Below are 14951 nucleotides of genomic sequence, written 5' to 3'. Positions count from 1 at the left end.
AGATGTAGATTTAGTCTTTTCATATAATCCCATATTTCTTAGAGGCTTTGTTCATTTATTTTTACTCCTTTTTCTCTAAACTTCTCTTCTCACTTCATTTCATTCATTTGATCTTCAATTACTGATAACTCTTTCTTCCAGTTGATCGAGTCAGTTACTGAAGCTTGTGCATTTGTCACATTGCTCTCGTGTCATGTTTTCCATCTCTATCAGGTCGTTTATGGACTTCTCTGCATTGGTTATTCTAGTTATCCATTCATCAAATCTTTTTTCAAGGTTTTTAGTTTCTTTTCGCTGGGTTTGCAGTTCCTCCTTTAGCTCTGAGAAGTTTGATCAACTGAAACCTTCTTCTCTCAACTCATCAAAGTCATTCTCCGTCCAGCTTTGTTCCATTGCTGGCAAGGGGCTGCGTTCCTTTGGAGGAGGAGAGGCGCTCTGATTTTTTGAATTTTCAACTTTTCTGCACTGCTTTTTCCCCATCTTTGTGGTTTTATCTACCTTTGGTCTTTGATGATGGTGATGTCCAGATGGAGTTTTGGTGTGGATGTCCTTTCTGTTTGTTAGCTTTCCTTCTAACAGTCAGGACCCTCAGCTGCAGCTCTGTTGGGGTTTGCTTGAGATCCACTCCAGACCCTGTTTGCCTGGGTATCAGCAGCAGAGACTTCAGAATAGAGAATGTTGCTGAACAGCAAGTGTTGCTGTCTGATTGTTCCCCTGGAAGCTTCGTCTCAGAGGTGTACCCAGCCATGTGAGGTGTGGCGTGTCAGTCTGCCCCTAGTGGGGGATGTCTCCCAGTTAGGCTACTCGGGAGTCACAGACCCACTTGAGCAGGCTGTGTGTCCATTCTCAGATCTCAACCTCCGTGCTGGGAGAACCACTACTCTCTTCAAAGCTGTCAGACAGGGACATTTACATCTGCAGAGGTTTCTGCTGCTTTTTGTTTAGCTATGCCCTGTCCCCAGAGGTGGAGTCTACAGAGGCAGGCAGGCCTCCTTGAGCTGCATTGGACTCCACCCAGTTCAAGCTTCCCAGCTGCTTTGTTTACCTACTTAAGCCTCAGCAATGGCAGGTGCCCCTCTCCCAGCCTCATTGTTGCCTTGCAGTTAGATCTCAGACTGCTGTGCTAGCAATGAGGGAGGCCTCCGAGCCAGGTGCGGGATATAGTATTCCGGTGTGCCGTTTGCTAAGACCCTTGGTAAAGTGCAGTATTAGGGTGGGAGTGACCCGATTTTCCAGGTGTTGTGTGTCACAGTTTCCCTTGGCTAGGAAAAGGAATTACCGTCCCGCTCGCACTTTCCAGGTGAGGCGATGCCTCGCCCTTCTTTGGCTCTCGCTCGTTGGGCTGCACCCACTGTCCTGCACCGACTGTCCAACATGCCCCAGTGAGATGAACCTGGTACCTCAGTTGGAAATGCAGAAATCACCCATCTTCTGTGTTGCTCATGCTGGGAGCTGGAGGCTGGAGCTGTTCCTATTTGGCCATCTTGGCACCTAATCGGAGTGATGTCAATTTAATTGTATTTCCATTTAAAATAAAAAATGTTAACTGCCATGTTTATATAATGGGAAAAAATGAAGGAATATAAAACAATAAATTAACATAAATCGTAACTGCCCCATTTGCTGGCAATGTAAATTTTACCCAAATAAATTAATGGAATCATACCTGTATTCTTTTCACAGTCATTCAGTTTTGTCCATAATATCTGCCAACATATCAAGTGAATGGCATTTCTTACCTGTTGGGTGACATAGCATTTCATTCCTGTAAGATCTAAGTACTTGGTGGTCTTGTCTTTATTAGGTTGTTGCAGTTCCCCATTATTAAGACTATTGGGCAAAAAAAATATTGTAAATTCCCTGGATCCAAATGGTGTTCCTTGTGTCTGTTACACAGCATCAATACAATTGTCCCTGGTAATCATGATCAATCATCCTGACCAGAATAACCCCCTCTCTGAATGTTGGTTTACCATTATATATAAAAATAAAATCATCAAGAAATGGTAGTAGTATTCAAATCACTTGAACCATGATAATGTTTGGTATAAAACATTCATCTCTTGAACTTCAGGATGGCTAAACCCATTGAGCTCAAGGTCATAAGGAAAGGAATTGTAGATTTTGCAACTGAGATAGTAGGGATAATAGAGAGAAAAGGCAATCCTACTTTCTTCTTTTGGGACTTGAGATCACATAGAGAAAATGGAACCATATTTTGGTTTTCACTTTAAGAAGTATCCTATATCCTTCTTAAAACAGTACCGAAATTCACAGAATTGTCAGTCAGCTGGTGCCATGGGTGAGCCTTCAGCAGTACATTCCCGTGTTCTGTCAAACTAAAGATTCTGAACAATAGGATATGCTAATGAATTAAGACAAATAAATTCTGTGGGAAGGAGCTCATTGCTTTTTTCTTTTCCTTCAAATCTATACTTTTGCTAATATACCTCTAGCCAAAGATGTCAAAGCAGTTTCCACTCAATCTTTGTTTATAAAACTTCTAAAATTAAGTGTGCTGTGCTATTTGTTCCAAGTAGTGTTTTGTTTTTACTACTTAAATTAATACGCACATGGCCTGTGGGATTATTAATGACATGTAACAACAGCAGATTTGTTTTAAGTCTGTCTCTTTACAATTTATATAATTTGGCCCAAGTACATTAGCACAAAAGCCACTAAAGCAGGGAGCTTTAGGTCAATTGGTTTAAAATCCTTAGTTATTAAGTAACTAAAGGATTTTTTTCTTTCTTTCGAGCAAAAAGATTAAGGAGGAAAATTGGATCATACATCTAATTCAGCATAGGGATTGCATCTGCAAAGTATTCAGAACCAAACTAAGCTTCAAAGGATCTTAGAAGTTGAGTTTCTCCTTCCTTTGCTTTTCTGTCCTAGAGTCTGAGGAGATCTTAGTGTTAGTAATGCAGGTTTTGGCTGCAAAGACAATTATGAGAGTCCCTCCTTTTACTTTTGGGATGATAGAAATTACATTTCTTACATTTTTCTTGCACTTTCTGTCCCTTTGCTGATAATGAGCATAAAAAGTGAGAGCACGAAAAACAAGGATATTTTCCCAAAATGAGTTGCAGGGTCTTACCACAGGCATCAAATATGTAGAGAAATGGTAGTGAAAAGCTTAAGAAATTAACCAACACCAAGCCAGAGTGGTATATGAATTGGAAGTAGTCCTATCACAAAAACTTAACATCAGAAAATGCTGAGATGAAGAACCATAAGTGTTACTTAGATCTCTCTGGTTTTATATGTGTCACAAGGTCAGAAATAAAAACATATTTAAAAATCTTTTCTTCTAAGGTTGCAGATAAATTACAGGATGCTAGTTAAATTTTAATTTCAAATAAATCACAAATATATATTTAGTATAAACATGTCCAAATTACATTGGGACATATTTATTATATTATTTGGGACACTCATACTAAATAATATATTTGTTGTTTATCTGAAATTCATATTAACTTAGTCTCCTGTATTTTTGTTTGCAAAACCTGGCAATCCTATGTTTCTTTTCTCTAAATTCTCCTAGGAAAATTATTTTTATAATCTGACAAGTTCTTGAGATTTTAATACTCTGATTAGAGTATTGGGTAAGAAGTATTGATAATTACTAAAAGAGGATATATTTATTTAGAATAGAAAGAATGTGAGGATTCTCATGAGAGGACAAAATAGGTCTGGGGAGTGGCAGCTGGGGTAAGAATATGAGGAGTGGGTAGAGGTAGATTCTAATAATGGGTTGAAGACATAGAAGAGAGTTTGGGAAATAGGTGTTATATTATGAGAGGGATTTAGAATAGAATTGGGCAAAGATGGTTTTTAGAAAGTCTTGCTTCTTGTTGTAAAATATAATTCCTCTTTTGGTGTCTCATGAATCGATTTCAAGAAAGATATTACCCTTCTGGTTTTTCTGGGATGTGTGTGTGTTTATTAAGTGTTAGATTTACTTTTTTAAAATTTTGACATCTAGCTAGAATTGGCTAATTGATGGCCCAATTTAGATAACATCAAGTACAATGCATATTGATCATTTTCAGAGCATGGGGATGGTCTTGTCAAAGACCCAAAATGCTACCAATAATAATGTAAAACAGCAATTTAGTAGAAGGGTTTGGAGTGGTTTGTGTAGAAAAAAAAAATCTCATTCTAAATAGTAGCCATAAAACAGACAACTGTAAACTTCTAAATTTAGGAAGTCATTTCAGTGAAAGATCCTTGTTGGGGGTGCGTCATTTCTAGTTCTTACAGACTCACTTGTTGGGGGTGTGTTATTTCTAGTTCTTACAGACTCACTTGTCAGTTCAATAGTTCTGCTTCAGGGATTCCCATTAAGTTCTTGAATTACAGGCCCATGTCTGACTGCCCCTAATTATAACTGCAAAATGAGCTGTAACTAAAAATGTCATTTAGTTCCCCATTAGCATTTATATCATTGCACTACAGTTTTGAATTTCTGCCTTGGTGAGGACACTTGAAATTTCAAAGCAGATTGTAAACTAAGAAATGACCAATAATAGGGCCATTTTTCAGGCTAACAGTGTAAGTCAACTGGTTTTTGAGGGTTTGACAAAAGTGGGATTTAGGAAGACTAAGAATACATTGAGGCCGAGTTTAAAGAGAGGAAAGGGTACCAATAACAAATACAATAGGCCGGCGCGGTGGCTCACGCCTGTAATCCCAGCACTTTGGGAGGCCAAGGAAGGTGGATCACAAGGTCAGAAGCTCGAGACCACCTTGTCCAAAAGGGTGAAACCTCATGTCTACTAAAAAAAGAAAAAAAAAAAAAAAGCCAGGCCTGGTGGCATGTGCATGTAATCCTAGCTACTCGGGAGGCTGAGGCAGGAGAATGGCTTGAACCCGGGAGGTGGAGCTTGCAGTGAGCCAAGATTGCGCCACTGCACTCCAGCCTGGGCAACAGAGCGAAACTCCATCTCAAATAATAATAATAACAATAATAATAAACATTCAAGCACCCACCATTCAAAACTTTTAAAAATGTTAACATTCCTGCTTAGATATATTTTCTGTTAAAAATATAAAGTAGATAAAAGTATAATATTGAGTCACCTTTAGTTGCTACCTCTCCAAGGGCTACCACCATCAAGATTTTGGTGTATAACCTTGAAACCTATGTTTACTTCTACCTGTAAGTCATAAATTGGACAAGCATAGGTTGTGGAATTTAATGATGGAACAATCCCATGTGTCTCCTTTTCCTTTTAGCAGATGATCTGGATATTTATGCTTTTCAAGTAGTAGACAGAAATTTGGGTAGTCTATGGCATTTCTGGCAGCCCTTGGTTAAAAGAGAGTTACATGGTTATTTAATGCACTATTTTCTTAATTTGGTAATTAAACTTTCCAGTCTTGTAGAATCACTACAGTCCTACATATTAGTTAAAACTCCATACCTGATTTAATGTTGAAACTTTTCCCCATTCCTAGCCTGGTTCAGGAGCATAAGGAAAGTTTGAGGTTGGAAAAGCAGAGATGTGGTTTTTCTTCTCTCTGCCTTGAGTTTCTACAGGGCTTTCCTTGGCTTCTTAACCTTGATTCTGTGTCCTGCAGGATGGAAGGAAGTTGAGTAGGGAGGAGGTGTAAGGAGACAGGCAAAGTTCTGACTTAACAGGTAAAAGTTTGTATCAGTCAATGTCCTAGCAGGGAACATGTGCAAATGGAGTGATGGCCAAAAGTGTAGTGAAAGGAGTGTTTTCTAAGGGAAAGTGAAACATCCCCAGTGAAGGTGTAAAGCCACTACCATCCCTGAGATCACACCCAACAGCTTTGGCCTTAAGTGGAGAAATACAGGCACTGCCCATCTGCAGCCCAGCTGTGAGAATGCCAGGGGGATAAATAAACCAGGATCTTTTACTCTACCCTCCAAGATCTTCCACTGCCTAAAACCAGCCAGCATCTAAAGGTTTGATGCAGTCCATACAGGTAAGCCTTCAGGAGTGTAGAGAGTGGCAGGCTTTTGCAGCTAAATCTTTCTCTTTTGGGTACATTGATGGATCTCAAGTAGATTGCTGTTTCTCTCCCCTACCCCTGCTTAACTTATAGGGTACTCCTGTCTGCATTTCCCAGATTAGGGAAAATGTATCCTGATTGCAGTTTTTTGCTGTCCCTGTATTAAGCTTCCCAATTCTAACTATGTCTATTCCTCCAGTGATGCTCTTTCTTCCACCTCGCCTACATCTGGCCCAAGGAAATCGCTGATACATGCTTGGCCCTAAAACATAATGAGAGTATATCAAAATGGAGTAGCATGTTACCTTCAACCTACTTTCAGATCAGGAGGTCCACTCATCTCCGTCCTTTTATGATTTTCCCGATTAGATTCAGAAATGGATCCCAGACTTTTGGGACGTGTAGTAGGTTTTCTGAATGAAATACTTAACTAAGTACAGAGAGAATCAATTTATCACATACTGTTCTGTTTTTGCCTTATGGTTTCTGTTCCATTTTTATTGTCTTTGAATATTTAAAACATTCTTAGTCTAAATGTCACTTTTAGAATAATCTTGTAATTCTCGTTTGGAATTATCTTGTATTTCACAAGTGGCAGTTTATGATTTTTGATAACGTCACTGACATATTTTTTATGGGAGTGCCCAAGTTATAGAAGTGACTTTACAGAGATGACTTAACATTTTGCCTCTGTTAGGACCATATTTTTTTTGATTATAGACTATTTTTATGTTTAGTCCTTGTCTTGAGATCCATTATCCTACGAACTGTGTGTTTTGGCCCTCACATGGGTGTAGCATAGGAGCCAGGTTCAATAGCCTTGTTTATTTCTACCCATGGCTCCAGAAAAGTGGCAGTTTCCTTGTTGCTTTTATGAGTTAGTGGGTAGATTTTTGTATAGAATAATTTTGAGATATCCTGGCTTTGTGAACAGTAGGCCCTTAGCTTGAACACCTCTTGCATACAGGGGATAAAACTATAAGTCCTGGATGTTGTCTTCTGAAACATTAGTAAACCACGTTGAGTTATTAGATGTTTTATTCTTGGTTTCAAGCTGTAATATTTATAATATTTTGTCATTTTTTAAATCTGGCATTCCTGTATATTTAGATTATATGTGTCAGAGGTGACATATCTGCTTACTCTGCTTTATTAACTCAACGTAAGTAATTTTAGTTTAAAAGGGATATTTTTTGGTAACAAATTGGGTATTTTCATTTCTGTGTAATTTTGCTCTTATTTCAGTAATGCAGTATAGGCCACATAACATAATTTCTACTAGTTTAATCCATTGAGTAAGGGCTCCAAAATTTAGAAAAATACTACAAATGCATTTCTAGGATGAAAATTTTTATTTGCGTGTTAGTATGAAAGTAATCAATCACAAAATGTCATATTTCTATATGTCTATATATTCTACAAGTACAATTACATTCTACTGTAAATGGTGAGTGGAAATTTTTTCTATTATACATAATAAAAATCAAAAATAGGGAAAGGCATTCCAGTTTGCATTTGGTTTTAATATTAAGAATAATAACTTAGTTCTCACAATAAATTGTTAGATACAATGAAATATTCATGTACAATATTTATGGTCTTTTAATTTTTACTTATTTGATTATGTAATTTCAAACACATGAGGCATTATTCTTAAAAATGGATAAGCAGAAAAGTCTCCCAGAAATTTAAAAAGGAAAAGAACAAAATATGATACATTGGAAAACTACTTGTGAATTCCCATCTAATATTTTGAAGTTCAAATTACAGCCATGTACCACATAATGACATTTTGGTCAATGATAGACGATGTATATGATGGTGGTTCCATAAGATTTTAATAGCGTATTTTTACTGTAACCTTTCTATGTTTAATACACAAATACTATTGTGTTACAATTGCCTATAGTATTCCATATACTAACATGCCGTACAGGTTTGTAGCCTAGGAACTATAGGCTATGGTACATAGTCTAGGTATGTAGTAGGCTATACCATCTAAGTTTATGTAAGTACATTCTATGATGTTTGCACAATGACAAAATCGCCTAATGAAGCATTTCCCAGAACATATCCCTGTTGTTATATGACACATAGCTATTATCACTAGGTTTGAGAAAATAAATGGACAAACAGGAATTCTATTGGAACTATAGAAATACAAATGAGTAGAAAATTTATTCATTAATATTATAAATCCTATTACTGATTTTAAATGCTTCTTTTTATAACACTAACATTAATGCAGAATGAAGACTGGATTGCTACACATTAGACCTGAAAATGGAATATTACACTAATTCTGGTCTGAAGCCTGTGGGTAAGATCTTTTAAGTCATTACGTAGAAATAAACCAGATAGTCATGGCGTTGAACATAAGGATTTACATCATTTTCCCATCCATGTCTTGATTAACATCTCAGTTTTGAAGAGAGCTTAATAAAATATCAATGGGAATTAGGTTGTTATAGGGAAGTAATATAAGAGTGAACTATTTACAAGATATTGGAAAACAGCTTCAATTATGAAATGTGATATTTTTCTCTGCCTGAAAGTCACAGGAAGCTTTACGTTGTAAAATAATATTAATATGTAAAAACAATAAACTTTTTTCCTTCAGAATTTTCTGCTTTATGTTTATAGCAACAGTTTCTTGAAATCAAAGGTAATATCTGATAATTAATATCCCATTTTATATTAATAGTCAAATAATCATAATTGCACCAGTTAATTCTCTAGTACATGCTATTTTTCCGAGAGATGAAGGAAAATTTTGTTTTTGGAGCATGTGTCTGCAGAGGTTGATAGATGATTCTGAGAGTAAAGAAGGTAGAAATGTCATGGTGCAGATTTTCTTCTATCTCAGAAAGCAAAGCTCTGGGTTAGAGGAAAATAAGTGAGGATGATCAAGTTTAGATCTTATTTTGTCACCTCTTACTCAAACTTATCTTCAAACTATGTTAGTTTGAATTATTGTACAAAACCACAGCAAAATCAGACTTTTTTAGATTTGCCTTCTGGGTTTTATGATTTACCTGACATATTTTTAGTACTCTTTTTAGTTGATCACTCATCATTCTCTTTTAATAAAGTGGAAACAACCTTTAACCTTGGTTTCAGTGACTCCACATTGTGTGGAGTTTCATTTTCTCACTCACTTGAAATTACCATTCTCTGCCTTTAATTTTCAATTTCACTGTTAATTTAAGACTCAATCTAAAACAACGAAGAGGTATGACTTTTTTTCAATATAATTTGCAACTCTTTTAGACTACAGGAGAAAAATATGATTAGTGTAATAGACGAAAAAGAATTCAACGAAGTGCAATAATATTTGTAATGAAAATATTCAGCAAATTAGGAACACAGGTAATACTCCTTAACTTTATACAAGCCCAACACACATGTCTCCTATAGCTGATAAATTAGGTGTCAAAAAATTAATAAAGATATAGAACAGCACTCTCCAACAAAAATATATGTAAACCTCATATGTAAGTTGAATCAATAATTGAAATTACTCATATATAATTCAAAATATTTAAAAAGTAAAAATAAAGTTAATACACTTCTAAATAATTCATAGTTCAAAGAGAAAAGTCATAAGAAAAATGTAAAATACCTTAAAATAAATGATAATATGAATGAATAACAAAGCAACTTGTCTGTTGGATATAGCTGGATGAGTCAGTAAAGGAAAATTTATGGGATTATGTATACCTTGCTGTATGTATGTCTCATCTCAACAGCAACAATAAAATGTAAAAATAATAGATGAGTCTTGTTTCAATTAGGAAAGGGTCAAGACTATGTATATAAAACACCAGTGAAAATGTGCAAAGAACGAGAGTCAAAAGATATAACGTCCAAATGTAATGCTCATTCTTAGTTAGATTCCAAAAAATAGTAGTGTGTATATTGTGAAAGTTTGAATAGACTTAATTACAGCTTATATTAGAAAAATTTTAATTTTGTTATGTGTGATACTAGTGTATTATAATCTAGGAAGACAACCTTATTTTTTGTAGATACATGTGTAAATTTGTAATTTACTTTGTAAATAGTAGTAGATAGTGTAAATTTGCAATTTACTTTGAAATGATTTAGGAAATGGACATAAATGTATATGTGTGTGTGTGTAGAAGAGAGAGAGAATGCAAAGAGAAAGAAAAACTTGGCACAGTGTTAATAATTATTAAATATGTGGTTCAATGATACTATTCTTTCCACTTACTTGAAATGTTTTCTAATTTAATTATATGTTTTACAATATTTCTACATTATAAATTATAAATAAATATGATTAGAACATATTTGCATTTATTACATATTGTATAATAAAAATATAAAATATTTTAATAAAAAATTTCAGGTAAAGAAAAAAAAAGGAATATTAGATAATGTGGGAATTTGCAAATTCTTTAAATAAGTCGCTGTTTTTCCATTTATTCAGCTTCACTGATGATCCGTCCTAGTTCAAGATAGTTTAGGTTCAGAAATATTCTCAGATATCTCTAGTTTGTGGTTTACTTGAGCCAAAACTACCAGATGGGCTCTGTGGTGAGCTTCAGCCACATGGAAAAGCTAGGAAACACTGCTGACCTTGACTTTGGTCTGATCCTTGGAAACCTGCATGTGATGCTGCACATCATCAGGATCCAGCTTAGATCGCTTACTGTGTGATGAGACAGTAGTGCATGCAGCTGAACTCGATATTGACATGGCTCTCTGGATTTTACTAAGACTTTTTCAGTCCATTGGAAACTGATTTCATATAACAGAAAAAAACAAACGGCTTGCTCCAAAACTTTTTGAACAAATTCAATGGAAATCTAACAACTGACAAGCTTAACTCTGTTCCAAAGGAGTATGCAAAAAAAATGTTTCTAGCTAATCCAATAATATACTAAAAGGAAATAAAGTAGACAGACTAGGGAGAAAGAAAACTTTCATTGTTCAGACAGCATAATCATCTATGTAGAGAGCCTGAAAGAATAAACAAAACAAATTCTGGAATTAATAAACAATTACAGCAGAATTGCAGAATACGCATTTAATGTAGAAAAGTCAATTGTTTTCCTGTGTAACAGAAATAAATAAATGGCATTTGAAATTAAAAATATAATATAATTTACATCAACACCTTCCCAAATGAAAACTTAGGTATTAATCTAATAAAATATGGACAAGATTTATATGAGAAAACTATAAAAACACTGATTAAAGAAATCAAAGAATAACAAATGTGAATATATTCCATATTCACCAATATAATGTTATCTTAATTTACACAATCCCAATCAAAATCTCAGCAAGTTATTTTGTGGATGCTGTGATTTCTTTTTTCCTTTTTCTTTTTTTTTCAGACTGGGTCTCTCTCTCTTGCCCAGGCTGGAGTGCAGTAGTGTGATCATGGCTCACTGTAGCCTTGAGCTCTTGACTCAAACAATCCTTTCGCCTCAACCTCCTGAATAGCTAGGATTCTAGGCAAGCACCACTATGCCCAGATAATTTTTAAAATTTTTGTAGAGATGGGGTCTCATTATGTTGTCCAGGTTATTCTCAAACTACTGGGCTCAAGCAATCCTCCCACCTCAGCCTCCTAGTATGCTGGGATTATAGGTGTGAGACTCTGCACTCAGCTGATACTGTGTATATGGAAAAGCTGGATTCTAAAGATTATATGCATAGGCAAAAGATCCAGAATAGCCAATGCTGTATTAAAGAAGAACAAAGTTGAAGGACTGAGAATATCTGAGTTAAAGACTAAAAAGCTACAGTAATCAAGACAGGATGATATTGGCAAAAGAACAGACAGATCAATGAAAGAGAATAGAGAGCTTAGAAATAAACTTAAATAAAAATTATATGCAAAGGCAAAAGATCCAGAATAGCCAATGCAATATCAAAGAAGAACAAAGTTGAAGGACTGACACTATCCAACTTCAAGACTAGCTATAAAGCTACAGTAATCAAGACAGTGTTGTATTGGCAAAAGAATAGACAAACAGATCAATGGAAGAGAAGAGAGAGCTCAGAAATAAACTTAAATAAATGTAATCAACTAATCTTTAACAAAGGAGCAGAGATAATACAATTGAAAAAACAATAGTTTTTTCAAATAATGGGTGCTGGAACAATTGAACATCCACATACAAAAAACAAAACAAAACAAAACAAAAAAACAAAATATTAATCTAGATGCAGACAATACCCACTTTACAAAAATTAATGCAAAATGTATCACAGACCTAAATGTAAAATGCTAAACTATAAAACTCCTAGAAGATAACATAAGAGAAAAACTAGATGACCTGGGGCTTGGTGAAGATTTTTGCAGTTGCAATGCCAAAAGAACAATCCATGAAAGAACGAATTGATAAATTGGACATCTTTAAGACTAAAAATTTCTACTCTGTGAAAGACATTGTCAAGACAATGAAAAAACAAGCCACAGATTAAGAAAGTATTTGCAAAAGACATACCAGTAAAAGACTTATTACAAATATACAAATAACTCCACAATAAGAACACAAATAAATCAATTAAAAATGAATCAAAGACCTTAACAGACAATTCACCTGAGAAGACATAGGGATAGATAATAACAATATAGCTGTATTCACAATAGGGATAGATAATAACAATATAGCTGTATTCACAATAAGCATTAGAAAAAATGTTGGACATCATATGTCATCAGGGAGATGCAAATTAAAAGAACAATGAGATACCACTACATACCTATTAGAGTAATCAAAAAAATACATATATATGGTGGATGCAGTGGCTCATGCCTGTAATCCCAGCACTTTGGGAGGCTGAAGCAGGCGGATCTTGAGGTAAGGAGATTGAGACCATCTTGACCAACATGGTGAAACCCCGTCTCTACTAAAAATACAAGAATTAGCTGAGTGTGGTAGCACGCACCTGTAATCTCAGCTACTCAGAAGGCTGAGGCAGGAGAATCGCTTAAACCTGGAAGGTGGAGATTGTATTGAGCCGAGATTGTACCACTGCACTCCAGCCTGGCAACAGAGCGAGGCTCCCTCTCAAGAAAAAGAAAAAGAAAAACAACAACAATAACAACAACAACAATGAGGTACCACTACATACAAATGAGAGTAGTCAAACACTGATAACACCACATCGTGGTGAGAATGTGGAGCAATGGGAAGTCTCGTTCATTGCTATTTGGAATGCAAAATAGTACCACTATTTTGGAAGACATTTTTGCAGTTCCTTATAAAACTAAACATACTCTTACCATATGATATAGCATTTGTGCACCTTGACATGTACCCAAGAAGTGAAAACTTACGTCCATACAAAAACCTGTACATGGATATTTATAGCAGCTTTATTCATAATTTCCAAAACTTGGAAGCAACCAAGGTGTCCTTTAGTAGGTAAGTAGATAGATAAATTGTAATGTCTCCAGACAATAGAATATTATACATCCCCCAAAATAAGTGAGGTACCAAGCAATGAAAACACATGGAGGAAATGTAAATGTGTATTACTAAGAGAAAGAAGCCAATCTGGAAAAGCTACATACTGCATGATTTCAATGATACAACATTTTGTAAAAGGCAAAATTATGCAGGCAATAAAAAGATGAGTTCTTGCCAAGGGTTGAGGAGAGGGAGGAATAAATAAGCAGAGTACCAAGGATTTTTATAGCACTGAAATTATTCTGTATTGTACTGTAATGGTGGATCTATGTCATTATACAATTTTCCAAGCCCATAGAATGTGCAACACTGAGTAAACCCAAATAGAAACTATGGCCTATGGGTGATGATTACATGTAAATGTAGGTTCATTAATTGTAACAATTGTACCATTCTGGTGGGGAATATTGGTAATGGGGGAGGCTATGCATGTGTCGGCCAGGGGGCATATAGGAAATCTCTGTACCTGCCACTCTCTCAATTTTTCTGTGAATCTAAACATTATCTAAAACATAAAGTCTATTAAAAAATTAAGTCCATCTTAGAAAATAACAACCTAAACCACTACCTAGACGAACCAAGAAGAGAAAGATCCAAATAAACACAATCAGAATTTTAAAAGGAGACATTACAACTGACACAGATGAAATACAAAAGATTATCAGAGATTTCTGTGAACACCTGTATACTCACAAACTAGAAAACCTCGAGAAAAATGGATACATTCCTGGAAACATTTAACCTCCCAAGATTGACCCGAGGAAATAGAAATTCTAAGCAGAACAATAATAGTAGTGAGATTGAATCAGTAATAAAAGATGTCCCAACAACAACAAAAAAGCCAAAGATCAGATGGATTCACGGTATATTCTGCCAAACATACAAAGATGCTGGTACCAATCCTACTGAAAATGTTCCAAAGAATTGAAGGGGAGGGAATCCTCCGTAACTCATTCTATAAAGTCAGTATGATCCTGATACCAAAGACAGACAAGGACAGAACAACAATAACAAAAAATACAGAACAATAGTCTTGATGAACACAGATGCAAAAATCTTTAACATCATACTAGCAAACCAAATCCAATAGCACATCAAAAAGATAATAAACCATGATCAAGTGGATTTTATTCCAGGGATATAAGGATAGTTCAACATGTACAAATCAATAAATGTGACTCATCACATGTACCGAATTAAAAACAAAAACCTCATGATCATCTCAGTAGATGCAGAAAAAGCATCTGATAAAATTCAGTGTATATTCAGGATAAAAACCCTAAGCAAACTAGGCATTGGATAAACTTACCTCAAAATAATGAAGGCCATATACAACAAACCCACAGCTAGCATCACACTGAATGGGGAAAAGGTGAAATCAATTCCCCAAAGAACTGAAAAAAGACAAACAAGACCACTTTCACCACTCCTATTCAACATATTGCTAAAATTCCTAGCCAAAGCAATTAGAAGAAAGAAAAGAAAAGGATAAAGAAAAAAAGGGAGGGAGAA

Source organism: Mandrillus leucophaeus, unplaced genomic scaffold (genome assembly GCF_000951045.1).
Source record: "Mandrillus leucophaeus isolate KB7577 unplaced genomic scaffold, Mleu.le_1.0 Scaffold919, whole genome shotgun sequence".
Taxonomy (NCBI): Eukaryota; Metazoa; Chordata; class Mammalia; order Primates; family Cercopithecidae; genus Mandrillus; species Mandrillus leucophaeus.
Note: the sequence above shows the minus strand (reverse complement) of the source record.